General features: G+C 39.6%; 1 long non-coding RNA gene across 1 annotated transcript; it reads left to right on the forward strand.

The window, feature by feature from the left end:
- The first annotated feature begins 329 nt into the window (after positions 1-329).
- Positions 330-27,863, forward strand: LOC117073222. The gene is made up of 2 exons (XR_004433174.1): positions 330-407; positions 27,798-27,863. It is a non-coding gene; the product is annotated as an uncharacterized LOC117073222 (long non-coding RNA).
- The last annotated feature ends 125 nt before the right edge of the window (positions 27,864-27,988 follow it).

Raw genomic sequence — 27,988 nt, forward strand, 5'->3', positions numbered from 1 at the left:
CCCATAAAAAGCCAATAATTCATCCATTCATCCATTCAACAAATATTTATTGAACAACTACTCTTTGCCAAGTGAGAATACAGTAGCCAATAGAACAAATTTTATTTCTACATGAAGCTTACATTTCAGTGGGGCAGACTGAAGGTGGGGCATAACAAAAATAATAATAATAATTGAAGAGATAAAGGAGGTCACGCACAGTGGCTCACACCTGTAATCCCAGCACTTTGGGAGACTGAGATGGGTGGATCACTTGAGGCCAGGAGTTTGAGACCAGCCTGGCCAACATGGTGAAACCCGGTCTCTAATAAAAATACAAAAATTAGCTGGGCATGGTGGCATTCACCTGTAATCCCAGCTACTTGGGAAGCTAAGGCAGGAAAATCGCTTGAACCCAGGAGGCAGAGGTTCCAGTGAGTGGAGGCTGTGCCACTGGCACTCCAACCCCGGGTGACAGAGCTAGAGCTAGACCCTGTCTCAAAAAAAAAAAGTCATGGTAGTACTGTAAAGAAAAATAATGCTGGCCAAGGGGAGTGGGGAATACAGGGAGGGTTGAGGTTATTTTGTGCTAAGAGTTCAGGGAAGGCTCTGATGCATGTCATATGAGCAGAAACCTGAAGTATGTAAAGGAGAAAAGCTGGGCAGGTATCTGCAAAAGGAGCTTTCCAATAGCAAAAGAAATCAGGAAAGACCTGTCAAAAGCATGCCCCAGACTTGTGAGGAGTCCAGTTTCAGAGGTGGGGAAGCAGAAAAGACAGAAGTGTGGGTGGCTAGGGGATTGGAGTGGGAGGTGGGTTGATATGTTTTGGCTGTATCCCCACCCAAATCTCATCTTGAACTGTAGCTCCCATAATTCCTATGCGTCATGGGAGGGATCCGATGGGAGGTAACTGAATCATGGGAGCAACTCTTTCCCATGCTGTTATGATAGCAAATAAGTCTCATGAGATCTGATGGTTTTATAAAGGGGAGTTCCCCTGTCCCCTGCACATGGTCTGTCTTGCCTGCCACCCATGTAACATGTGTCTTGCTTCACCTTTGCCTTCTGCCATGATTGTGAGGCCTCCCCAGCCACATGAAACTGTAAGTCATTTAAACCTCTTTCCTTTATAAATTACCCAGTCTTGGGTATGTCTTTATTAGCAGAGTGAAAACAAACTAATACATGGTGATGGAAGGCTTTGTAGGCCATTACCTTGGTGTTTATTTTGAATAAAGTGAGAACCCTCTGAGGGGTTTGGAATGGATAAATTATTTTCATTTATTCAAGAAATATTTATTGAAGATGCCTTTGTAGTGAGTACTGTTCTGAGTGCTGGTGATCCCGCAACAGATAAATCCCTAACCTTATGGGGTTTGCATTCTAGTAAGAGAAGTCATGTATTCAACAAATAAAGAAGTAAAATCTATAAGCTATTGGATGATAATAAGTACTACAGAGAAAATAAAGCCAGCTGGGATAGAGACTGTCCAAGAAAGACTTCACAGAGAAGAGAAGTCATGGTTTGGCCCAAGTGTCTGGAGGTCGCTGCCTGCATGTGGACAGTCCTCTGGGCGTGGTGGACAAGGGTGGAAGTGGGGACCTCAGAGAGCTATTGCAATATTCAGGCAAGAGCAGATGCTTTCCTGAAGTGTGGTCATAGAGGGGAAAGTGGGAGGTCTGTATGTTTCTCAGGTGTAGTCAATAGAATGTTTGAACAAGTTACTTTAAATTTTTTTTTATTTTATTTATTTATTGTTTCAACTTTATTTTAAGTGCAGGATGTGCAGGTTTGTTACACAGGTAAATGTGTGCCATGGTGGTTTGCTGCACAGATCACCCCATCACCCAGGTATTAAGCCCAGCATCCGTTTACTGTTCTTCCTGATGCTCTACCTCCCCCTGCTCCATCAATAGGCCCCCGTGTGTGTTGTCCCCCCAATGTGTCCATTTGTTCTAGTCATTCAGCTCCTACTTATAAGTGAGAATGAACATGTGGTATTTGGTTTTCTTTTCCTGCATTATTTGCTGAGCATAATGGCTTCCAAAATGTTACTTTTGAAGTACCTCCTTAAACATCTTCAGAGGTAAAAGCAGGAAAGCAAGCAATGGAGTATGAGTTTTGAGTGTGAATGGAAAACCAAACACGAGTGACCTGTTTTCGCTGTTGAGACACTGAGAGCTTTTCCTGAGATCATCTAAGTACAGAATCACCTAGCTCTCCTGGCCTCTTCTAATCTAGACCGTATTCTTCTTGAATAGAGGTAAATGAGAGGAATGGAAGCATTGTATGTAGAGAACTGATATGTATGTCTGAAAATGTGCAAAGAACAAGTATCAGGTAAGAGACTCCATTTTTGCCTCAGCTCAGCCATTTAGTTGCTCTGAGATCTTTGGTGAATCTTCATTCCTGTACCTCCTTCCTGGTTTCTTCTCTTCTCTCTCTCCCTTTCTAATGATATGAGAGACTTATGCCAGACACCTCTGACATTCCTGGTGGTCCCTGTTCAGTGGTGGCCAGCTGAGAGAACTAGGAAGGCTAGGAATGAGAATCCAAGCGTTTGTTTGTGTGTTTGTTTTCTTTCTCAGGCCCAGATCTGTTCTAGTATTGCGTCTCAATAGTAAAAAGAAAGAGCTTTTGCAGATTTTTTTTTTTTTTTCATTTGAGACTGAGTCTTGCTCTGTCACCCAGGCTGGAGTGCAGTGGCGCAATCTTGGCCCACTGCAACCTCTGCCTCTCGGGTTAGTGTGATTCTCCTGCCTCAGCCTCCCAAGCTGGGACTAGAGGTATGTACCACCACGCCTAGCTAATTTTTATATTTTTAGTAGAGGTGGGGTTTCACCGTGTTGGCCAAGCTGGTCTCAAACTCCTGACCTCAAGTGATCTGCCAGCCTCCACCTCCCAAAGTGCTGGGATTACAGTCATGAGCTACCACGCCCAGTCCTTTTGCAGATTTTGATAGAAAGCTAGTCCTTATGGAAAGTAACAGCCAAACTCCAGGGATTGGTGGTCTTCAGTATAATTATACAAATGATTCATTAACCTTATAGAGAATCAACCATCCCATTTGCCCTGGGTCAGCCCATTTTTAGCACTGAAAGTCCCACATCCCCCAAAACTCCTTAGTCCCAAGAAAATAAAGAGAATAGGTCACACTAGCTGTCACTAGTCAGCACTATAAAATACTTTTTTAAAAATGAAAAAAAAAGAGAGGAAAGGGGGGTTGGAATAAAGATTTTTTCACTCTAGAATGTGATAGCTGGACACAAAGGCTGGTGCCTGTAATCCCAGCACTTTGGGGAGCCGAGGCAGAAGGATAACTTGAGCCCAGGAATTCAGGACCGGCTTAGGCAACATATGAGACCATGTCTCTACTAAAAATAAAAAAAACTCAGCTGGGTGTGGTGGTGCACACCTGTAGTCCCCGCTACTCAGGAGGCAGAGGTGGGAGGATCACCTGAGCCCGGGAAGCTGAGGTTGTTGTGAGCTTTGATGGTGCCACTGTCCTCCAGTCTGGGCAATGGGAGTGAGACTATGTCTCAAAAAAAAAAAAAAAAAAAAAAAAACGTGTATCAATGAGGACACTTCTGCCTTAAATCAATTAACTGGAATGAGGAAATTTATTATTTCATATAACAGGAAGGTCAGAGGCAAAGGTAATTTCAGGGTAGGTTGAATCAGTGCCTGGACACTGCACATTCTTTCTGATTCCCTCCTCTGCTTACTGGGGCATTTGCCTCATTTCATCATGGGCTCCCTCTTGGTCCTAAGAGCACTGCAGGTAGCAATGGAGCCAGTGAGATTTCCTGTTCACAGGATGGCAGGAGAGGCGGTAAGTGGAATTACTTTCCTACCAACCCAGAGTAAACCTCTTCCTACATCTCACTCTCCCACAGTCTTAAGCTTACTTATTCCTATAACAATACCTAGTACAAGGATACCAGCTATTTGTAGAGGAATCACCTAGGGGATGACGTGACCCCAGTGGGCTTGGATCAGTCATATACAGTGAAGGGATGGCAGCCACCATGTCCACGGAAGAAAGGCACAGAAAATGGATCAGAGGAGAACATGGATAAACAATAAACCAGTGGAAGTCACTGGATAAAGGTTTCTCCTCAAGAAGTGAGACTTCTCAGGGCAGTAGGTGATAAAATGAAAAACTGAGTTTTCATCCTTTAAGAAAGGGCCAGAATGGTAACTTCCTTGTGGCCTGTTGCTAACCATAGTAAGGAAAGCTGGAAATGGGTGTATTGATCCAAGCTATGAGTAGGAGAAAGGACTTCCAACCTCAAAGCAGCTTTTCTAGTCTAAGCATAACTAGATTCTGCAGCTGTGTTGCTTTGAACAAGTGATTTCACTTTGTGAAAATACTACAATTGGAAGAAGGTTTGGGGAAGATTTGACCTATGTCCATTTGAGTAGTTCTCAGTTTGCTTCTTTAAATGTTCATTTAATTAACCGTATTGATCTTTGTTCTCATTGGGTGATGAATATATGAGTCTGTGTGGTACAATGGGAAAGGATAAAGGATGTCAGAAAGAAAGAGAGAGAGAGAAAGATGGAGGAAGAGAGGGAGAGAAGTAGGAAGGGAAGGAAAAAGAAAGAAGGAAGGAAAGGACAGAAAAGGAAAGGAAAGGGAGAGAAGGGAGGGAGAGAGGAGAAAGAAGGAGAGTGAGAAAGGAAGGAAGGAGAAAAAGTGAGGAAAGAAAGAAAGAGAAAGAAAGAAGAAAGAAAGAAAAAAGAAAGAAGGAAGAGAGAAAAGAAAGAAAGAGAGAAAGAGGAAAAGAAAGAAAAAAGAAGAAAGAAAAGAAAGAAAGAAAAAAGAAGAAAGAAAGAAGAAAGAAAGAAAGAAGAAGAAAGAAAGAAAGAAAGAAAGAAAGAAAGAAGAAAGAAAGAAGAAGAAAGGAAAGAAAGAGAGAGAAAGGAAGGAAGAAGGAAGGAGAAAGAAAGAAAGAAAGAAAGAAAGAAGAAAGAAAGAAAGAAGAAAGAAAGAAAGAGAAAGAAGAAAGAGAAGAAAAGAAAGAGAAAGAAGAAAAGAGAAGAGAGAGGCAGGAATGGAGGGAGGAAGGAAACGAGGAAAGAAGAAAGAAAGAAAAGGAACACAGGAGGGAAGAAAGGACAAGAAAGAGGAGTGAGGAAGCAGAACTAGAAAAACACGTTCCTGGGTTCTCCTGAGTTGTGAAAAGTCGAGCTCCAGGAGAAGGAATCACTCAGGTCACAGGTTCACCATGTCCTCAGCGGCATTCCAGACAAATGATCAGTTAAAAATTCAAGATGCCTACCTCTAAAATGGAAGCTAACTGTTGTCTATTATAGCCTGAACTGAGAATTTTCTCACTGTTTTTAAAGTGTAACCTCCTGAAGCACACAGACTGAATTTCAGAGACGCCTTAGGGTTTAGACAATCCAGGGGAGTTGTAATTGTGCTCCCTGTCTCAGAAATGCCTCCGTGTAAGTGAACCACTTAAGAGAAGCTTGGGAACATCAGCAGCACAGGGAGCTGTGTGAATGGAAGCTTGTTGGAAATGTTTAACATTGGAAGTGCCATGTGCCAACTCTACTGTGGGCAAGAATACTTTCATGTCTGTTACAAATTGGTTTCAAATGGTTAAAATACATAATGACATTAAAGGGGGCTGTTTTTCAGCATTTTGAGGGAATTTCAGACACACAACTCCCATTTATTTGTGTGAGTAGTCTGCCTTGCTTTCCTCGGACCCCTTTGAAAATGAAGCCCCGTGTGTTAATCTAATGTTGAGATGGAGAGAATTCATAACAGATTTCATCACACAGCCGACTTGGCACCAAACTTCCTCGCCCACAACAACAGAAAGTGTTCTCATCATGCCTGCCCTTTGGGGCTTAGCTGATCGTTTCTTCTTTAATGTCCAAACAGCACTTCCCCTCACCATAATTTTAATTCCTATAGTTTAAATCACCTTCAAATAATATTTACTTTTTTCCCCCTGTTTCTCGTTTGAGGTTCTTCCCATTTTGCCTGTCTTCGTCTGTGGCCCTTGTGTCCTCTTCTTGCCCTCCCTGCTGTCACGTGTCACTTCTACGTTGCTTTTTATTTCCCTTCTGTGTCAAGTAAAGCCCCCACTTTACACCCAGAGCCTTTGCACCTCTGTTTATTATTCTAGGAGTATATGAAGGAAAATGTGAAAGCAGACATTTGCTCAGGGGAAAAACAAAAACAAAAACACACGAAACAAAACAAAACAAAAAATGTGCATCATTCATTTTTGATTACGGTGGCTCATGCCTGTAATCCCAGCACTTTGAGAGGCCAAGACAGGTGGATCACCTGAGGTCAGGAGTTCAAGACCAGCCTGGCCAACATGGTGAAACCCTGTCTCTACAAAAATACAAAAATTAACAGGTATTCATGGTGCACACCTGTAATCCCAGCTACTCAGGAGGCCGAGACAGAGATTCACTTGAACCTGAGAGGCGGAGGCTACAGTGAGCCAAGATCCATGGCACTGCACTCCAGCCTGGGAGACAGAGAGAGATTCCATCTCAAAAAAAAAAAAAGGCATTGTTCATTTCTGACTCTGCAAGAGGCTATGATCAAAAAGCTGTTGCCACTCTATTAAGAAGTGGCTACTGTTTTGAGATAGTAGCAGCTCTAATTGGCAATTTCAAATGTCCATGCTTCCCCAAAATAGCTTCATCAAGAAATAGAATTTACTTCTCCTTTGTCTGAGCCTCCACTATCCATGCATTTATTTCTATTAGGCTGGTGTGAACGTAATTGCTGTTTTTCAGATTACTTTTAATGCCAAAAACCGCAATTACGTTTGCACCAACCTAATATTGTAGCACCTACTCATGCTTAAATTTACCATGTTTTTTCTATGGAATAGCGATTCCCCAGAAGGTTGCCTTTTGGTTATTTTTGTAACCTAAAAATCTGGCATAATGCCGGCATACAGTAGGCCTCCAATAAATATATGTTGAATTAATGAGTAACGTAGTCAAGTAAGTAAAAAGTATTAAAGCCAGTAGACAAAAATGGAGGCTCTGTCTTGAGAAATTTTATGATGGTCTACAATTGAAAAACCTTCATGCTGGTCTTACGGTTCCTATTGCAGGACTCCGTGAAACTTACGTTGATCAATGTGCAATTTGGGTTTTTTTTTGTTTTTTTTTGTTTTTGAGACGGAGTCTGGCTCTGTCATCCAGGCTGGAGTGCAGTGGCCGGATCTCAGCTCACTGCAAGCTCTGCCTCCCGGGCATTCTCCTGTCTCAGCCTCCCAAGTAGCTGGGACTACAGGCGCCTGCCACATCACCTAGCTAGTTTTTTGTATTTTTTTTTTTTATTTTTTTATTATACTTTAAGTTCTAGGGTACATGTGCATGACGTTTATATCATGTATAACTCCCCAATGCAATCCCTCCCTCCTCCCCCCTCCCCATGATAGGCCCCAGTGTGTGATGTTCTCCTTCCCGAGTCCAAGTGATCTCATTGTTCAGTTCCCACCTATGAGTGAGAACATGCGGTGTTTGGTTTTCTCTTCTTGTGATAGTTTGCTAAGAATGATGGATTCCAGCTGCATCCATGTCCCTACAAAGGACGCAAACTCATCCTTTTTGATGGCTGCATAGTATTCCATGGTGTATATGTGCCACATTTTCTTAATCCAGTCTGTCACAGATGGACATTTGGGTTGATTCCAAGTCTTTGCTATTGTGAATAGTGCCGCAATAAACATACGTGTGCATGTGTCTTTGTAGTAGAGTAATTTATAATCCTTTGGGTATATACCCAGTAGTGGGATGGCTGGGTCATATGGTACATCTAGTTCTAGATCCTTGAGGAATCGCCATACTGTTTTCCATAATGGTTGAACTAGTTTACAATCCCACCAACAGTGTAAAAGTGTTCCTATTTCTCCACATCCTCTCCAACACCTGTTGTTTCCTGACTTCTTAATGATTGCCATTCTAACTGGTGTGAGATGGTATCTCATTGTGGTTAAACCTGACAAAAACAAGAAATGGGGAAAGGATTCCCTATTTAATAAATGGTGCTGGGAAAATTGGCTAGCCATAACTAGAAAGCTGAAACTGGATCCTTTCCTTACCCCTTATACAAAAATTAATTCAAGATGGATCAGAGACTTAAATGTTAGACCTAATACCATAAAAACTCTAGAAGAAAATCTAGGTAGTACCATTCAGGACATAGGCATGGGCAAGGACTTCATGTCTAAAACACCAAAAGCAACGGCAGCAAAAGCAAAAATTGACACATGGGATCTAATTAAACTAAAGAGCTTTTGCACAGCAAAAGAAACTACCATCAGAGTGAACAGGCAACCTACAGAATGGGAGAAAATTTTTGCAATCTACTCATCTGACAAAGGGCTAATATCCAGAATCTACAAAGAACTCAAACAAATATACAAGAAAAAAACAAACAACCCCATCAAAAAGTGGGGAAAGGATATGAACAGACATTTCTCAAAAGAAGACATCCATACAGCCAACAGACACATGAAAAAATGCTCATCATCACTCGCCATCAGAGAAATGCAAATCAAAACCACAATGAGATACCATCTCACACCAGTTTTTTGTATTTTTTAGTAGAGACGGGGTTTCACTGTGTTAGCCAGGATAGTCTTGATCTCCTGACCTCGTGATCTGCCTGTCTCGGCCTCCCAAAGTGCTGGGATTACAGGCTTGAGCCACCGCGCCAGGCCTCAATATGCAATTTGTATGAGTCACTGTTGTTTTCTACTTTCTTTTTCATGTCTCCTCTTTGGATCATAACTATCTCTATTTGTGCATTATAAAGTTGAAGCTTAAGTGTTTATATTATGTGTATGATACACAATACAACTGTGTACATAGGTTTATATTATGTGAATAATTAAATATAATTTTTAAAGGAAAAGGAGATAGTGTTAGGTCCTCCTAGCTAGTAGCCTTAACTCCTTGATATTTCTAAAATATGTGAGCTTCTCCAAGGAGAGCACATTACTCTCCAGGGAGACAGAAGTGTTTCAAAGCTGCAATCCTGTCATTTACCAAAAGACTTCTCTCCTGTTTTAAATATGTTGATACCTATTTAAATTACCAATCTCTCGGGTTGATTCTGTCACAGACCTCTTTAATTTCAGGGTGAAATTAGTGAAATTATCATTTTGACTCAACTGAATAATTAAGAGGTCAAAATGATCATGGTGTTCCATCTATCTGGAAGTGGCCTTCTTATTTCTGTTTCTGACTGTTCAATAAAGAGTAATGAAGAGAGTCTCTTGATTCAATGAAAAGAAAATTGAGGAAGCACTTGCTCAGTGGTTGTTTTTGTTTGTTTGTTTGTTTTTAATCGCATGCACATGTACTCATTGGTGACAGTCTACTCCTCTGCCACCAGTAGCAAGGGATGAGAGTGAGAGGCAGGGCAGAGCCCTGGCTGAGTCGTTAGGACAACAGACTAGCCTGTTTATCAAACCTTGCCAGACAAGCAAAGGCTAACTGAGAAGATGCTTTTGTAACTTGAGAAAGGATTGTTTGGATGGCACATCTTTAATAGATAAAATAATGAATTAACACATCCTTAGGGAATCACTTGGCTAAGGATTAAGGACCAGCCAAACAATTATTTGAAAAGTGAAAGTCTGGGTAAATTAACCAATTGCTTTTGTGTCCACGGAACTCATGTTCTGATTCTCTTTTTTCTCTCCCCTGACCCCCACCTCCACCCATCATACCCACACCACTTAGGTACTTAAGTGACCAAGAGTAACACGATCACAGGTCTCTTCCCAAAAAGCTTGCTTATGCTCACGCTCCAGGCTCCCACATGCCAACGTCTCCACCCAATTTCAATAAGCCACCAATCTGTCGCTTCCGGAGCCCCCACCCCCACCCCTATTCATAACCAGAAACAGTGACAGGATTATCTTGAAAACCAAGTAGCTGCCAGATACTGTTAAAATTTCCAGACCTTGAAAAAATGCAACTTCTTTCCAGACTGTGCATCCATCCAGTGAACACAAGTGTCCGTGTGACCAGATCCATGTGCTCACTCAAGCTCTGAGACATCTGGATGATGCCTGCAAGGTTTTGGTGCTAAGTGCCCATTTATTCATCATAAAATCAAATTTACCGTGTTATAAACCGAAGGCAGGGCTCTCCCTTATGGCCGGATCTAAGACAATGAATTCAAATAATTAACTTTTACTTTCCCAGGTATAGATTTGAAACTTGGCCTAGGAAACTGGTGTGCCACACCAAGGTGAATTAAAATCTGCCAGCCAGCTAAAAGTTGCTCTTCCTAAAAAAAAGTAACCAAGATGAGATTCTATGCTCAGAAATGAAGAACTGGAGGCTTTGGAACAAAGGGGAAGAACTGGTTCTAGTTGCTTCCTGTAACATGTCTTCTTTCCCTTGTGGAAAATAATGATTTCCAAACACCACCGTCTTTTAAATCCAAGAACTTGAATGAATATTTGTTTAACTGTTGTGTGTAAAGGGTTTGGCTTTCACACATCACTTACACCCATGGATTCAGGAGAGACTAAACAGCCTATTCAAATATATTCCAAGTTATGAAGAAATCGATTTCAACTTGATGACTTTCAACCCATCTTCCCTCTAACAGTTGATATTTGACAAATATCTTTATAAAGCTAAATGCCTTTCTGAAACTTTAGAAGAAGTTTATCTCTTTTAACTTGAAATTAATTAATATACATGGTTTTTATACACTATAAATACTCTAACAAAAATAAAACCTTGTAGCTTTATTTTTTTCTGATTGTAGAAAGTTTGTAACATCTCCTGCTGTATTCATCCATTTTTCCTATATGGCATAAAAGTCCAGGTTAGGAGTAACTAGTTGACAAGTAAGTACAACATCAACTTCTTATTCTGAAATCTATTCTGAAAAGCAGAGGTTAAAGGAAGGAATTAATCATTGATTCTGCCTTTTTTGGAAGAAATTGTAGTACAAGGAGCTTTTTAAATAGAAGAATTCTAGCTAAAAATGGATATTATAGAATTTAAAAGTTATTAATAAATGAAGAAATGGGATTTTTTGACCTCCTATGACTCTGGCAAAGAGCATGAGTGGATTCTAACACTATAAAGTGAAATTAGTTGGAGGCTAGGAGACGTGCAGGTGTCAAAAACCCATCCCAAGAAGGACTTGCTCATCGCAAAGTGAGAAATGAACCTTACAATGGGGAGAGATCACTACCTGAATCAAGTGATCAAATTTAGCAACACTGTTAGAGGAGAAACCAGAAATTATGTAGCTCCTACCCTCATGCAATGTAAGGTACATGGCCCCACCTTAAATATTCTTGCTATAAATGTTTAATTTGAATTTAATCAAGCCTTTATAAACATCTCACATCTGCTTCATAGGAAATACAAGAAATAGAGAAATAAGTCAAACAATGAAACAACAGGAATTAATCAAATCAAGCCCCAAATGTGGGACAACTAGATTAGTCTCTTCAGAAAAAGTAATTAAAAAAAAAATGTCTGGAGGACTGATCTAAATTTTAAGACTAAAGAAATGAAACAAATGCAATGCACAAAACTTAATTGAATTCTGGTTTAAAAATGTAAAAAAAAAGTAGAGTCCAGTTGAGAAAATGTGAATATGAACTCACCATTAGGAGATATTAAGGAATAATTGTTCATCCTCTTATGTATGATACTGATGTTGTGGTTATGTGGAAGGATCTTTGGAGATGTTAAAGTATTCAGGAGTGATAAATAAAATCATCTTGAAGCTAATTCCAAGTGACTCAATATTATTATATTATATTATATTTATTATATTATGTTATATTCTTGTTGACATTTTGGACTGGATGATTCTTTGTCATGGGAGACTGGCCTGTGCATTATAGGTTGTTGAATAAGTTCCCTGTCCTCTACTCTTATTAGCATCACAAACTGTCCCCATTCCCCTAGTTGTCGCAAACAAAAATGTCTTCAGATATTGCTAAATGTCCCCGAAGGGTGAAATTGCCCCCAGTTGAGAATTGCCTTAGATAAAGCAAAAATAGATCCTTAAATAATTTAAATACAGCAGAATAGCAACAGCTGATAGATCTAGGTACATGGGGGTATGGATAATCATTAAGCTGTTCTTTCACCTAGGCAGTGGGCATATGGGTAATCAACACACTATAAATGTAAAATGGCTTTCTAATAATATGAGGAGGAGAAAAAATTATGTTTTGGCCTCACTCCCAGAGATTCTTAATCTACTTTGGTTAGGGCCTGGACTTTTGTATTTTTCAAAAGGTCCCCAGGGGATGCTTATGTGCAGTGAGGGTTGGGGACCATCAGATTTAAATGATTTTGTAATTTGCCATCAGAGTTTTGAGATGGCTCTAGGAAATATAAGAGGAATATGAAACACAGTATCACTTAATTTATACCTTCACCAATATTAAACGAGGGGAATATCTTTCATTAGTCTGTATCCACGGAAGAATGCAGGCAGTGATGTCATGCTGCACACGCTTGCTGCTCAAAGTGTTGTCCCCAGACCAGCAGCATCAGCATCACTCCAGAGCTTGTTAGAAATGCAGAATTTGTGCCCCCACCCAGACCTCCCCAATCAGAATCTGTGATTTAGCAAAATCCCTACAAGCTACAAGCAATCCTATCCACATTCACGTTTGAAAAGTGCTGCATAATACACCCAGAGATAGCTGAGCTGATTATGTGTTTAAGTAGTCACATCACTGAGTTAAAGTGAAAGCCAAACAACCAGTTAAAAGGTAAGAAACATTTAGTCAAATAAACCATGCTGTATAGAGTCTCATTTAATTACCTAAGTGTTCTGATGTTGTACAGAACCCAACCTCAGAGCTGGTGCTCCTTTTCTTCCTTCCTTCTTTCCTTCCTTCCTTCCTCCTTCCTTCCTTCCTTCCTTCCTTCCTTTCTTTCTTTCTTTCCTTCTTCTTTTTCTTTCTTTCTTTCTCTGGAATGGTATGCTTCTCTTTAGATTACACTTCTCTCCTGACCAAAGATCTCCTTAATCACTTTCATCCTCAAAATATTAGGAGTGCTATTCCTTTATTTCCATAAACTATCCCTACTCAGTATCAATAAACTAAAAATGTCTTGCTTCTTTTTCTAGATCTGGAAATACTAAAGGATCTGCTAAAGAGAACTAAGTAGCAGAAAAGGTGAAAAACATTTGCTTTGTTTTTTCACTGCTTAAGCGTAGAAAGATTTATCTCCACCACTTTACATCCAGAGATCTTATCTCTTATGATGGTGTGGCTATGTCTGTGTTGAGAAGTATCTTCTCTGTGCTATCACTCTCTCCACCCTATTAGTTGAAGCAGAAACAAAGGCCAGAAAGATGGATGATTCCTACTCTTCACCCAACAGAAAATAGCTTTAAGATATACTTTCTATTCCTGCGTTCCTTTCTCTGTTAAATGTTTCAGGAGATGAAATATTCATTGCATCCCTTTGACTACTTCAGAGCACAACAGGCTTCTCGTTAGGAAATATTTTTGGTAACTCTAACAAATTTTTTCCGTGTACAATTCCATCTAATTATCTTGTACTACAACCATTTAGAGTACCCAAGCCAGCCCTTCTCCTTCTCTGTTGCTACACCCTCCAAATATAGCTCTTGTAGTCAGAGTCAGCTATCACAGTCTCTCTTAGTCATAGCCCAGGTGCCCAAGACGAGTAGAATGCATCTGTCAAAATGAATCAACAATAGAAATACTGAGTAGGTGAAATACTCCTCTTTTCTCTTTACCTCCTACATTTCATCTGAAAGTTGAGGGGGAGAAGAAATCTGTGTAATTTCTCAAGTAGAAAAGGAATTTACCTTTTACATTGCTCTACAGTGACTCAATATCTAATCTGCTCTTCCTTCTTAGGGATTTAAAGAATTTTCTTTTGGTAAAAGCAGCACTATTTAAATCTAGATTTTTTTTCTCTGCCTATTGCACATTGATTGCTTTACTGTTGTTATCATTCAAAATACTGGCCATCTTATTTGGTTGGACATGAATGTGTGTAGTGAGTGTTTAAATGCTTATTTCTTGGAGTTTTATTTTGTAATTTTTTTTGTTTTATTTATTTATTTTTTTGGTTTGTTTTTGCAATTTTGTCTGTTTCTTCAAGAAGATGCCCTCCTAGGTCGAAGGGGTTAATTTCCTTTTAGAAGCAAAAGAAATGCAAATGACGCAAAGCAAACAGAAGTAAACATTTAAATCTCCTGGTTGGAAAAGGCTGTGTAGTTAATTAAAAAAAGAGGAAGCCACCACTGGTTTGCATGAGAATTTGTGGGAAGGCTGCCCATTGTTAAATTAGGATCATCCATTCATTGCTGAATTTGATTTCACCACACTCCTTGCTTTAGTTCTTGAGTGGGAACTAAGCCAGTTTTGAGATTTACAGTCTTCCCCATCTGCTTGTGCCAACACATGGATCTTGGGAAGGTGTTCCATGGTGTTTAAGATGTTTTCAATAAGAAAAACCTGTCTGTGGGATAAGCTCACTTTGTGTCCCCTCCTTTTAACTCATTTGGATATGAACTTGGCTTCTTTGTTCTTTCATGACTAATATTACCATCTGTGACATTACATATCAACATAGCAATGTAACATATTAAGCACAGGAAAACTCAGAATGCTTGAGTTCATCCAAGCATTTGTTACTTAAAGTTCCAGGCCTGCTCTCTTGACATTGAAGAATATCCCAAGTTCCTACCTATATAATATAATATAATTAGTTTAAGCATTTTTTATCTCATTAGGAATAGGAACCACAAAACCTCTGGCATAGCAATCATTTGGTATGCTCTCTTTAACAACAAAGCAATGGCTTTGCCATCATTGATTTCAATGAGAAGGGCTCTGGAGTTCTACTGATCCCCAAGAGAAGTGGCTACTGACAGAATCACTTTGATTCACTTTAATGAAGGGATCTGAATCTGAAGTTCCACACTACGGCTGTCAATCACAGGCCAGAATCTAAGACATCTTTCTCTGTGGATCATGGGTTTATTCAAAACAGATCTTGAAACCAGGCCAGGAGATCAATAGGGAGAACTGTACCACTTGAGGAAGAAAGACATGAGGAGTCAAAGGTACAGAGTTTGAACAATTACTACAATGAATTGATCTTCAATACAGTATATGATCAAACTAGATGACTCACCTTGTGTGTGGCTATATACCTACCTTTCAAAATAATGCCATTAATTTATACACATGTGACCTAAACCAATGAAGAAATTAATCAATTTTTCTTTTCATACTGTATATTTCCATAAGTGTAAAATGTGCCCTAAATTCTGTCGGATTTTTCAAAGGCAATGTTGTTTAAGAGGGTTGCGGCCGGGCGCGGTGGCTCAAGCCTGTAATCCCAGCACTTTGGGAGGCCGAGACAGGCGGATCACGAGGTCAGGAGATCGAGACCATCCTGGCTAACACGGTGAAACCCTGTCTCTACTAAAAATACAAAAACTAGCCGGGCGAGGTGGCGGGCGCCTGTAGTCCAGCTACTTGGGAGGCTGAGGCAGGAGAATGGTGTGACCGGGAGGCGAGCTTGCAGTGAGCTGAGATCCGGCCACTGCACTCCAGCCTGGGCGACAGAGCGAGACTCCGTCTCAAAAAAAAAAAAAAAAAAAAAAAAAAAAAAAAAAGAGGGTTGCAGGGTAGCCAAGAAGCAATCAGTGCTTTGTATTGACAGCAGGATGCAAAGCACAGGATGCTGTATTGTTCCTGTGTTCTTATACTAATGAGTTTCCGAAGTTATTTTGGTTTTGGTTTAGGTTTAGGCTTTCACTTGTAAATGAGAACATGATGGGGAAAGTTGGTTGCCATCTTGGGGAATCCCCCAGATGGAGAATCACTGTTGGCTTTTACTGTCAAAGCAGGTGGATTACACATTGTCTTAGTTAGCTCGGACTGCTGTAACAAAATATCATAGACTGGGTAGCTGAAACAATAGACTTGTAGTTGTAATTCTGAACAGGTCTTGAGGCTGCTAAGTCCAAGATCAAGGCACCAGCTGATCCTCTTCCCCTGTGAGGGCTCTCTTCATGGTTTGTAGACAGCCGCCTTCTCTCTGTGTCCTAGTAAGATGGAGAGAGATCTCTGGCCTCTCTTCCTCTTCTTATAAGGACATTAATCTCATCATAGGGACCCCACCCTCAAGACCTTATCTAAACCTCATCACCTCTCCAAGGCATCACCTTCAAATACCCTTACGTTGGGAAATAGGGTCTCAGTATATAAATTTGGGAGAGATACAAACATTCAATCCATAACACATACATATACTGCTGCCACTAACAAAAATTGCCAGCTATGCAACATCTCTGAGCAGGACAGAGACTTATTATCAAAAATTACTGTAATGTATTGGCAAAGATGAAAAATTGCATAGCTATAGGTGGCAAGCTAATGTTTTCTATGACTTCACTAAATATTGTCAGTGCTTTATTGTTTGTTTCATAAATACATGTGTTTATGCATTTAATTGCATCCGTAAACTGCCTATTTACTATTTAGATTAATGTGGTATGTCTGAAAAAAAAGACATAAATGACATTTTCTCATCAACCAGAAGAATGATTTTCAACCTGTAGGTTTTAACTCATTGGTATGTCATGAAATCAACTTAGAGAGCCTCCAACATTTTATAATGAAACAAAATAGAATTTTAAAATCCATGTACAATGTACACAATAAAGATAAGTAATATGTTATGCAAACTTTTTTTATTTTTACTAATACACACATTTGTATATGCATATATATATATATATATATATACACACACACACATACATACACACACAGTGAGCTATGTTAAAAAATATACTTTTTATGTTGGGTCTTGATCAAAAGTTCAAAAGCCACTACTCTAAACTGTAACTCTTCATTTTTTTCTTCGTTTACTATGAGAAAATTTATTTCAATGTATGTATGAATATACTTCGTAGAAAACTAACCACAACCAAATTGAAAGATGAGCTAGGAGATCATACCATACATATGTCATTGAGTCTGTTGCACTACCTTCAGGCAAAACCAATCCTAAGCCTGAGGAAGGACTACAGAGTATAGAAAAGATGGTTGACATCTTTTCTTTTATTGATCAGGTAATTACTGATTCCCAACTCTGTAATTGGCCGTATGCTTTGAGCCAAAGACACCTGAGATTAATAAACTAATCCCGCCAGCCCCTGCCCATGGCTTTCTGTGCTCAATTTCCCATTGGAATGAGAAGCTTCAACATTCTAATTGGTCTCTCTTTTTCTAGGCTATCCCTGACTTCCAAATCCTACCTTTCAAAGACACCAGACAAGGGTCTTTCTAAAACGCAGATCTTATTGTTTCACTTCTGACTTAAAATCCTTTGAATTTCCATTTAGAATGGTGAGATGATTTGCCCAGAGTCACATGACAAAACTCCGAATAAAAAACTCTGAGCTTTTTATTCTTCACCTATCTCCCCAAACAAAATGCCCACCCTTAGTCTGTTATATTCTACTTTTAAAGCCTTTTTCCCCCATCATAGGAAGAGTTCCTATCTTTGAGAAGGCTGAAGTACCTAGGCAGGACCACCTTCTTCTGTTTAATCTGTGTATGTTTGGCTTGAGAATGGAGATCTTGATGTCTCATTTACCATCAGTGAAGTCAGCATGTTTTGATTTTCCACTTTGTGTGATAATAGCATGGTAGAGGCTTCCCAGGGCCTGATTTGAGTTATGTTGGTATAGTTTTGTCACTGATGTGCCAGTAAATGTTTACCAGTCAGTGGGGAGTTGTGTGTGTATGGTGGGGAGGGGGTTGCAGGCAGGAAAGGAAGGCTTGATTAGTAGTAGTATTTGCTCATTTCCATAGTGTAAATACTTCCACCAGGGCTTATTTTAAGCTCCCAACTTGTGAGCACTGAACATGGAGTTAGGAAGAGTTGCATAATAGCACACCATTAGATCATATATCCACCACAGAGATCAAAAAAGATAATGGTGAAATATAATAAAATAGTCAGTTATATGCTTGGAGTATTTATTAGCTTTGTCTCTAAAATAATTTATTTAATACTAAATTTACATAGTTTAATTTTTAATAATGGCTACATTTAACAACTGACTTGCAAAATTCCTTACTGTTTATTGAGTCCAGCCCAGTGCACCCTTGGATAATCATCACAGTTAATGTTAGAATCCCTTCGCTGAAATAGAAGTGTCTGTAACATTGGTCTCTTCCAATTTAATTTTTTACATAAAGTCATGAATGGGAAGAATTTTATATTCTCTGAAAAAAAAAAAAACTGGCTTTCTTTATGGAAAGCTTTGCCCATTTCTATTTCTTCTTCTCCTAGCCAGTACACTCAAAAGCATTCTAAAAAAAAAAAAAAAAAGCTCATTTTAGTTTAAGGGCACTTAGGAAAACATTTTTTGTTAATATTAGAAAAATGTTCAGATATTTTGAAGTTAAAAATTAGAGAATCTTTATGCAAATAGATACAAAACAAGTTAATTTGAATATTTAAAATTAAATATGCACGTCATTCTTGCATTTGTAATTTCTTACCCCAAATCTTCTAGATCCTTTTCTGATGTGTGATAAAAATTTAAAGGCAATTATACTTTCCTGCAACGATATTTTTCACCTGCTGCCATGAAAAGATAGAGAGGATTAATGGAAAGCTGTGTACATACTCTAAGTGTGAGGTGCTGGATTAATGATTGAACAGGACTGTTTGTTAATTCTACTTCAGATAAACACATGTCAAAATATGAGCAGTTGAGAAACCCGTGCTGGTTAAAATCAGAGATGAACTCTCCAAGATCCTGCTAGCAGCCTGGAAGTTTTTCTGGAGGTCCTCAGTCTCCTAGACACTCAGTTCCTGAATGCAGCAGCATCCAAACCCCAGAGAGAGTGACATCCAGAAATCACTTGTCGTCAGTGACTACAAGTAATCACTAAGAATGAATCAAACTGAAATATTAATGTCACACTTTATTCTGAAATGTTTCACAAATGCATCCAGCAGACTTGTGTAGTTCCACTAATACTTACTGCACTCGAATTTGGAATAACTTTCTAGAGGACAGAGAAGATGCCCAGCCCATCTCTCTCTTACTCCTGGTTTGACGTATTTTTTCTAGTGTTGGTGGGACAAGGAGCCTGCGTGGGAAGGAGAGAAACTGTCTTTCTTTGATGCGTCTCCAAAATATTTTGTTTATTCCTGAGTTCCCTAAATTCCCCTAAGACTGGGGTTCTCAACCTCAACAAGTTGATCTTTTGGGCCAGATACTTCTTCATTGTGAAGAGAGTTGTTTGTGCATCTAGGCTGTCTGGCAGTATTTCTGGCCTCTACCCATGAGATGCCAGTAGCACCCCTCCTTTCTAGTTGTGACACTCAATGCCTAACCCTACTCCACCGACTTCCACCCAGTTGAAAACCACTGCCTTAAGGGCCTGGGCTTTAGAGACAGACACCAAAACCTGAGGGACCTCTGTCCTGTCACATCTATCCCCTGAAGCAATGAGGATAGGACCAAACAGCTTCATCAAATAAAGGAGGTGAAAGGGACTGTGTAGACATAAGAGAGAATTACAAATTTATACTTCTAATGTTTTTTATTGTGCCACTAATTTCACAATTCTATTTCCGTTGAATCATAAAATCACCAACATTGAACCATTTTGCACCACAAAAATGCCAATTTCATTAGTCTAAACTGATTTTCTAAGTGCACACAATTATAGACAAGTGTCTGTTCTGCCTTATTCATAAGCTAGCCCTGGGTGCTGCAGTCAAGTGGGAACAGAAAATGTAACATAAGATATAATCATGCAAAACATAGTCCTTAGAGATGATAAGTTACAAGAATGCAATAATCATTACAATTCAGCTAAGTTCAACAAGTGTGTATTTGGAAAGGCCAATATACCTCTCCCCACTTTTGTTAAGCTGGGCCCTGTGTGACCAGTGTGGGCAGGAGGCATACTGGTGGGGACAGGAGGTCGTAACTCAGTGGCCACTTCCTGTACGTAGCCTTGGAGTAGGTGGATGGTGAGACTGCAGAGAAGTCTCCTTTCGTTGTACCAGTGTTTACTGGACTCACACTCTGAACTGTGCCAAGCTGTGACATTGAGATCTCTGTAAGGTGGCCCATGTCCTCTGCCTCAGTGTAGTGCCTGCAATAGGCCATCTTGTCTCTGCAGTCTGGCCAGCTCCCATGGACTCGGCTAGGGAAGCAGAGCACCAGGGCCCTTTCTCAAAGACCCATTTCACCTCTCCATGGCCTTGCCACCCACTGACTCCAGGCATATGTCCAGGAAGCAGTGTATGGGGTACTGGCCCAGTTCAGACATGAATTGCACCAGTGGGGGAAAGGGTCCTTGGAAAAAAATATATGTATTTCCATAAAGAGTACTTTGGTTTTTTTTTTTTTTTTTTGAGAAGGCGGCGTCTTGCTCTGTTGCTCAGGCTGGAGTGCAGCAGCATGATCTCAGCTCACTGCTACCTCCTCATCCTGGGTTCAAGCAATTCTCCTGCCTCAGCCTCCTGAATAGCTGTGATTACAGGCACTCGCCACCACTCCCGGTTAATTTTTTGTGTTTTCAATAGAGATGGGATTTCACCATGTTGGACAGGCTGGTCTCAAACTCCTGACCTCAAGTGATCCACCTACCTCAGCCTCCCAAAGTGCTGGGAGTACAGGCCTGGGCCACTGCACCTGGCTAGGAGTTGTTTTTCCAATCTGTACAAAGTTTGGGGGTATCTCTCCCACTATCCATACAATGTCTCCAAAAACCCAGGACCATAAGGACAGGCCCAGAAAAAGAGAATGAGGACACGTCCGATGAATTGTGTGTCCACCAGCAGATTGGGAGCAGAAAATAGAAATTGAGTTAAGCTATAGAAATGTAAAGATATAGTACTTAAACTTACGGATTTATGGCCTAAGATTTCTGTTCACTACAAATACTAGAACCAAAAGGAAACGTTAAGTATTGTAGTCACCTCATTTTACACACAAGGAAACTGGAAATCAGGAGACAAAAGCGATTTCCCCAAGATAGCAGCATGGCTCCGTATATTAACTCAGGCCAAAGCCTTTTCCTCTGACCCAGTCTTCTTGACATCTTAATTTCAAATCCTAGCATATAATTATGCTATTGTAATTCTGAACACTTTTTAGTGTCTAATAATCTGATCACAATGAGAATATCCCAGAGAGGAGTTGGAGCTGAAGCATTATTACAGAACCCTTTAACTCAGTTCAGTTGAAAAGAAAGCTAACAATAAGGTGCTCGTGGAGAGCTTTCTGCATGAAGGGTGCTGTCTAGAGAAGGGAGCTGGTTGCAGGAGGAAGAGTAAATGGAGACTTTGCTGAGAAATACAGGACAAGAGGGGACTGCAGACAGCCTGTTCCATCCACAGGGGCAGCAACATGTTCCCTGGTTGACCAAGTTTATTAGTCAGGGTTCTCTAGAGGAACAGAACTAATAGGATAGATGTATATATAATGGGGAGTTTATAAGGCATATTAAGTCACACGGTCACAAGGTGAGGTCCCACAATAAGCCATCTGCAAGCTGAGGAGCAAGGAAGCCAGTCCAGGTCCCAAAACCTCAAAAGTAGGGAACCCAAGAGTGCAGCCTTCAGTCTGTGGTTGAAGACCCAAGAGTCTCACAGCTAAGTACTTGGAGTCTGATGTTCGAGGCCAGAAGCATCCAGCACAGCAGAAAGATGGAGGCCGGGAGGCTAAATCAGTCCAGTCTTTTCATCTTCTTCTGCCTGCTTTTATCCTAGCCTGGCTGGCAGGTGATTAGATGGTGCCCATCCAGATTGAGGGTGGGTCTGCCTTTCCCAGTCTACAGACTCAAATGTTAATCTCCTTTGGCACACCCTCACAGACACACCCAGGAACAATACTTTGTATCCTTCAATCCAATCAAGTCGACACTCAATATTAAACATCACACCAAGGTATCCTCAGATCCTAGGAATAGGCTAAACATGGTAAACAGGTGAGACTATTTTCCTGACAAGATCCGAATCACTGAAGGATTCATTGAGTCACTCATTCGTATGCCTAAGGAAAAAAAAAAAAAAATCCTTCCAGGTATTATATAGGCTTGATATAATTACAATCAAGATCCCATTGGGATTTTTTTTAGTGGTAGTTTGGAAAACTATTCTACATTCTAAATTATTCTAAAATTCATCTGGAAGATTTCACAGGGGAGTCTCACTAAGAACATTTAAAAAAAAATAAATAGCACAGGAGTTCTCAAAGCTATAAAACATGTTTTAAAGATACAATGAAAGCACTGCTTACTGGTGTGAAAGCTGAAAAACCATTGAAATAGGACTGTTAGCCCCAAACGAGCTACATAAACACGAAAACATATTCGCACACATATGTATGTGCATATTGTGAAAAGCTCTTTTAACCAACTTGTGCAATTCAGCGCTCTCCATTCTCTCTATAAAGCAAAATGACCAATGCCCAGAACCTAGAACACTCAGGGATTAAACTAAATAAATGCATGTGTGTTTTTGTGTGTGTGTAAATTATTTTGCCGCCCACAGAGTTATTTACTTCCCAAGTCAGTGATGTCTTTCTACAACCTGTTTATGTAGCTGACTTTTAATATTATAATTATTTATTTTATTATTATTTGAAACCACTGAAACGTGAATGTTTAAGGGGGAATTGTTGATGAACTGAAAACTACGTTGCATGCTCTGGAAAGACTAGGCCAAATGATCCAGGTGCAGTGGTTCACACCTGTAGTCCCAGCTCCTTGGGCGGCTGAGGCGAGAGGTTTGCTTGAAGTACACAACCAGGAGTTCGAAGTTACAGTGCAGTATGACCACTCTTGTGAATAGCCACTGCACTCTGCACTCTAGCCTGGGCAACACAGCAAGGCCTTGTCTCTCATAAAAAACAAACAAACTAACAAAAAACTAGTCAAAACTGAGCCACTAAAAATACAAAGATTCTTATCTTGGTTTGCTTTTGTACATCCTCATTCTACTTTAAAGTAACTAAATCCAGAAAATATAAATGATGCAACATACGTAATTTACACAAAAAAAGGGATTGAGAATTTCAATCAATGACTTACACTCAAAAAGACCTTGGAACCACATTAAAATATTGACAAAATGCTGCATATAAAAATATGTAAGGAGAATAAGAACCATTTCTTATCACATTTTATTTTAGAATCAGCTTTCTTGCTTTACCAATTAACTAGTGGTATCAATAGAATTGGATAAGAGGGTTTCTCTCTCTCAAACACATATTTTTTATAAAATAAACTAAACATCACGAAATACTGAGGAAAGGATAAATAATTCACTAAATAGTTGAGGAGAATATAGCTATTTGACAAAAATCAAGTAAAATCTCATTTTAGACTTTATGCAAAACTCAATTCCCAATTTAACAAAATAAACGTAAAATTTAAATTATAAAAATGAAAATTGGACTTAGATGCCAAAAAGGTATTGAAGTGGGCAAAGTCTCTTTAAATAAAAGCACAGGAGGAAAAATTATTAGAATTTCAAATGTCTAACAAGACTCAATAAACAAAATTAAATTAAAAAATGACAAGTCAGGTGGAAAATTAACAAATGGACAGGCAAATAAATAATGCCTTTAATATTAAATAGCTCTTACAGGTCATAATGTAAGTACTTACTTCTCGGTATAAAAATGAACAATGGACATGAAAAACTATTTAAATAAAAAGAAAACAAAAAACCAACAAATCTATAGAAAAATATTTAATTAATTGTAATAGTACATACTCAAATAAAAGTAACATGATAATATTTTGCCAATTAAATTGAGAAGAAGAAAAATAAAAAATGCTATCAACAGTGTAGAAAGATAACTGCTCTTGTGACCAGTTAGTTAGTGGGAGTAACCTGATATAACCAGTCAGAAAATTAATTTGTTAATATTTATCAAGAGCATTCAAAGATATCATATACTTTGATTCAGTAATTCTACACCAAAATTATCTTAAGAAAATAATCAAGTATATGAACAATCTGTTTATGAGGATGCTATTATCTGTTTATGAGGATGCTATTGAATAATATTTATAAAAGAAAAAACTACAAGTAGCTTAAATGTTCAATGAAAAAGGAATATTCTATAGAATCCACTATTAAATAGATTAATCCATCATTAACCCATGTCTATGTGACATGTTATGCAGCCATTTAGAAACTAAATAACTCATATTTTTATGAGCCATTAAATAGTATTTTTAAAGCCTAACATGCTCTCTACTCATGTTACTTTTTTTTCTAAACACGAACTATACAGATGCTATAATTACAACTGCACTAAAGAAGTGTGTGTGAAGAAAACAGATTAGAAAGAAATACATCAAAATGACATTAATCATCATTTGAATAGAGTTATTAAGGTTCTTTTTTTAGTTGCGCTTTCATTTTTTTTGAGCTGGGGTTTGGCTCTTCACCCAGGCTGGAGTGCACTGGCGTTATCTTGGTTCACTGCAACCTCCACTTTCCGAGTTCAAGGAATTCTCCTGCCTCAACCTCCGAAGTAGCTGGGACTACAGGTGTGTGCTACCACGCCCAGCAAATTTTTGTATTTTTAGTAGAGACGCGTTTTCACCGTGTTGGCCAAGCTGGTCTCAAACTCTTGACCTCAGGTGATCCACCCGCCTAGGCCTCCCAAAGTGCTGGGATTATAGGCATGAGCCACTGCGTTCAGGGCTTTTTTTTTTTTTTTTTTTTTTTTTAGCTTTCTTGTTTTAAAAGCATGACTTCTAATGTAAGAATAATATATTTAATAATATATATCAATTAACTATTTTATTAAAGAATAGCATTCATAAAAGAGCAGAAATATGAAAATTACTGTGAGATACTTTGAGAGATCATCAAATTCGACAACGATGATGGAAATGGTTTTGTGTAGCGATAATAATAATGATAATAGTTTGACCATTTATTATGTGTGGTGCACTGTGTTCCTTTGACTTTGGAGGTAGGCCCATGAGGTTCATCCTTTTTTTGTTCTTGTTTTTGTTTTTTTGAGACAGAGACTTGCTCTGTCGCTCAGAGCTGGAGTGCAGTGGTGCGATCCCTTCTCACTGCAAGCTCTGCCTCCCGGGTTCACGCCATTCTTCTGCCTCAGCCTCCCGAGTACCTGGGACTACAGGGGCCGGTCACCACGCCCGGCTAATTTTTTGTATTTTTAGTAGAGACGGGGTTTCACCGTGTTAGCCAGGATGGTCTTGATCTCCTGACCTTGTTATCCGCCCACCTCGGCCTCCCAAAGTGCTGGGATTACAGGCGTGAGCCACTGCGCTCGGCCAAGGTTCATCCATGTTTATACAGAAGGAGGTTAAGTGAGTAGCCCACACATGTGGTCAGTTAAGTGGCAGGACCAGGCCATGGCCAGAACACATTCCCTTCACTACTTTGATGTTCTTCCACCTCCGCTCCCCACCACACAATGTCATAGCAACCGCCCAGGACAGAGAACCAGTCCACCATTCTCATCTCAGCTCAAGAATGACCTCATTGGTGACTTCATCCAAGTTACTCAACCCAAGTGCCAGACCCAGGCCAAATGTCTGGTCTAATGCCTCCTCTACAACGAGGACGCCAATAGCCAGTGTGTACTGCCATTTCCCAAAGTCACGGCATGGGGAGCGGCAGGAAGGGGCCCAACCCTAGATCTCTCACACTCTGTCCTTTCTCTAACCCCTTCTCAACTAGCCTCTGGACTACATTCTCAGTCAGTGTTCCAGGGTACGGAAGTTCACTGCACATAAATGGGGTAGCATAAATGAAGCTATGAAGTTAAAACAGCACAGGGTGCTACAAGAGTTTCCTCTGTCCTACTGCCGAATTGCCTTTCTTGGATGGATCTTGAGTCTAAGAGCAACTGCTTCCTTTTTCAGTATTCTCAGATAAATTTGCTCTGGGATCAAATTTCCAAGCATTCTCTGTGGTGAACGCTCCCTCGGAAGAGACTCCAGTTCCCACCCTCGCAGTGGGGATGGCTCTGCCTCATTCCCATGTCTGTCTTCCCAGCAGGTGTTTCTGCACTATGAATGTGTCTCCTTGATGCAAATCAGGGACAGGTTTGAAAATGCAATGAAATCTCAAATCTGGAGTCTCTGGTCAGAGAAACAATTAAAACTCAGCATTGCCTGACACTTTGTTATTGTGTATGTACGTGAAAGTGGAATTGGGGGGTAAAGGAAAGGATTTATTTTAATATGGTTTTAAAATAATATTAATTTGTCTGAGGATTAGACAATGGTAATAATAATGCATTATTATTTACTATTTAAAGCATTAAATATACATTAATATTTAATATTTAATAAGACAGTAAATTATATTTTAATATGTTTTAAAATAAAATGATTTATTTTATTATGTTTTAAAAATAATTTTAATTTGTCAGAGGATTAAACAAGGCTGGGGATGTATTATCGCCTTTGTTAAAATGTCAAATATTCCAATGTGTTGCACACTATTGGGATTTTCTACATTGATTTTTCTTGAAGTGCTTCTGGTTTGGGAGAGTAGGATATATATTAAGCTCCTGGTGCTACAAGATAAATAGGTTCATGGCCTAGCAGTCTGACCATGCAATAAATCTTTTACAATGTGAATGGTGGGGGGGGGTCATACCCTTTCCTCGAGGGTGTGTAACATAGTGTTAATGTGGTATGGTATCTGTTAGCAGAAGTACGGTGAAGAAGCCATAAAAAAGTGATTTATTCCTCATTACCAAGCAGCTAATAACTACAGGGTTGAATGGGAAGACTGGGAGGGATGGTGGAAAAGCAGAGTGAAAATAAGATAAATGTGGGGGACAACGTATATATTCCTGAAATATAAGGACTGTGTGTGGAATGTTGAACCTGACAGTGGGCATCTATTCATAAAGGAGATAATTGATGATGATAGTTGTGGGCAATCGGAATCTCCTAAATGGCACTTAGTCTTAAGGGAGGTATTAAGAGGCATTTAAAAAGTCCTAATGGATGTGCATGCATCTCCATTCCTTCCTACCCAACAGTCTTTGCTGTAAATGACAGAAGAAGGATGGTCTGCCAGTGGGGAAGGATTCGAGGTTTATTGCTTAATCCTTCTGCCGCTCAGATGACAATGATGAGGCTGCCTTAAACAGAGAGGCCAATTGCTCTGGGCCCTATTACTCACTGCATGTAAAATCAGCAAGAATTGTAGACAGGTTAGACAGACAGTCCCTAACTCAGGATGGTTCAACTTACATTTTTGGACTTTACAATGATGTGAAAGCAATACATATTCAGTAGAAACCGTACTTCGAGTACTGACACAACCATTCTGTTTTATGCTTTCAGTACAATATTCAATAAATTACATGAGCTATTCAACACTTTATCATAAACCAGGCTTTGTGTTAGATGATTTTGCCCAACTGTAGGCTAATGTAAGTGTATCCAGCATGTTTAAAGTAGGCTGGGCTGAGCCATGATGTTCGATAGGTTTAAATGTATTTTTGACTTAATGATATTTTCACCTTAACGATGAGTTTATCAAGATGTAACCTGGCTGGGTGCAGTGGCTTACGCCTGTAATCCCAGAACTTTGGGAGGCCAAGATGGGTGGATCACCTGAAGTCAGGTGTTTGATACCAGCCTGGCCAAGATGGTGAAACCCTGTCTCTACTAAAGATACAAAAATTAGCCGGGCACAGTAGTGGGTGCCTGTAATCCCAGCTACTTGGGAGGCTGAGGCAGGAGAATTACTTGAACTTGGGAGATGGAGGTTGCAGTGAGCTGAGTTCACACCACTGCACTCTAGCCTGGGCGACAGAGTGAGACTCCATCTCAAAAAAAAAAAAAAAAAATCCCACCATAAGTCAAGTAGCATATGTTCTATTTTCCTTTACCAAAGCTCATAATTCATGAATTTGAGGCTTCCGTTTTTCTTATGTGGGAGGGTGATAGAGCCCTACT

Source organism: Trachypithecus francoisi, unplaced genomic scaffold (genome assembly GCF_009764315.1).
Source record: "Trachypithecus francoisi isolate TF-2019V2 unplaced genomic scaffold, Tfra_2.0 Lachesis_group4, whole genome shotgun sequence".
Lineage (NCBI taxonomy): Eukaryota > Metazoa > Chordata > Mammalia > Primates > Cercopithecidae > Trachypithecus > Trachypithecus francoisi.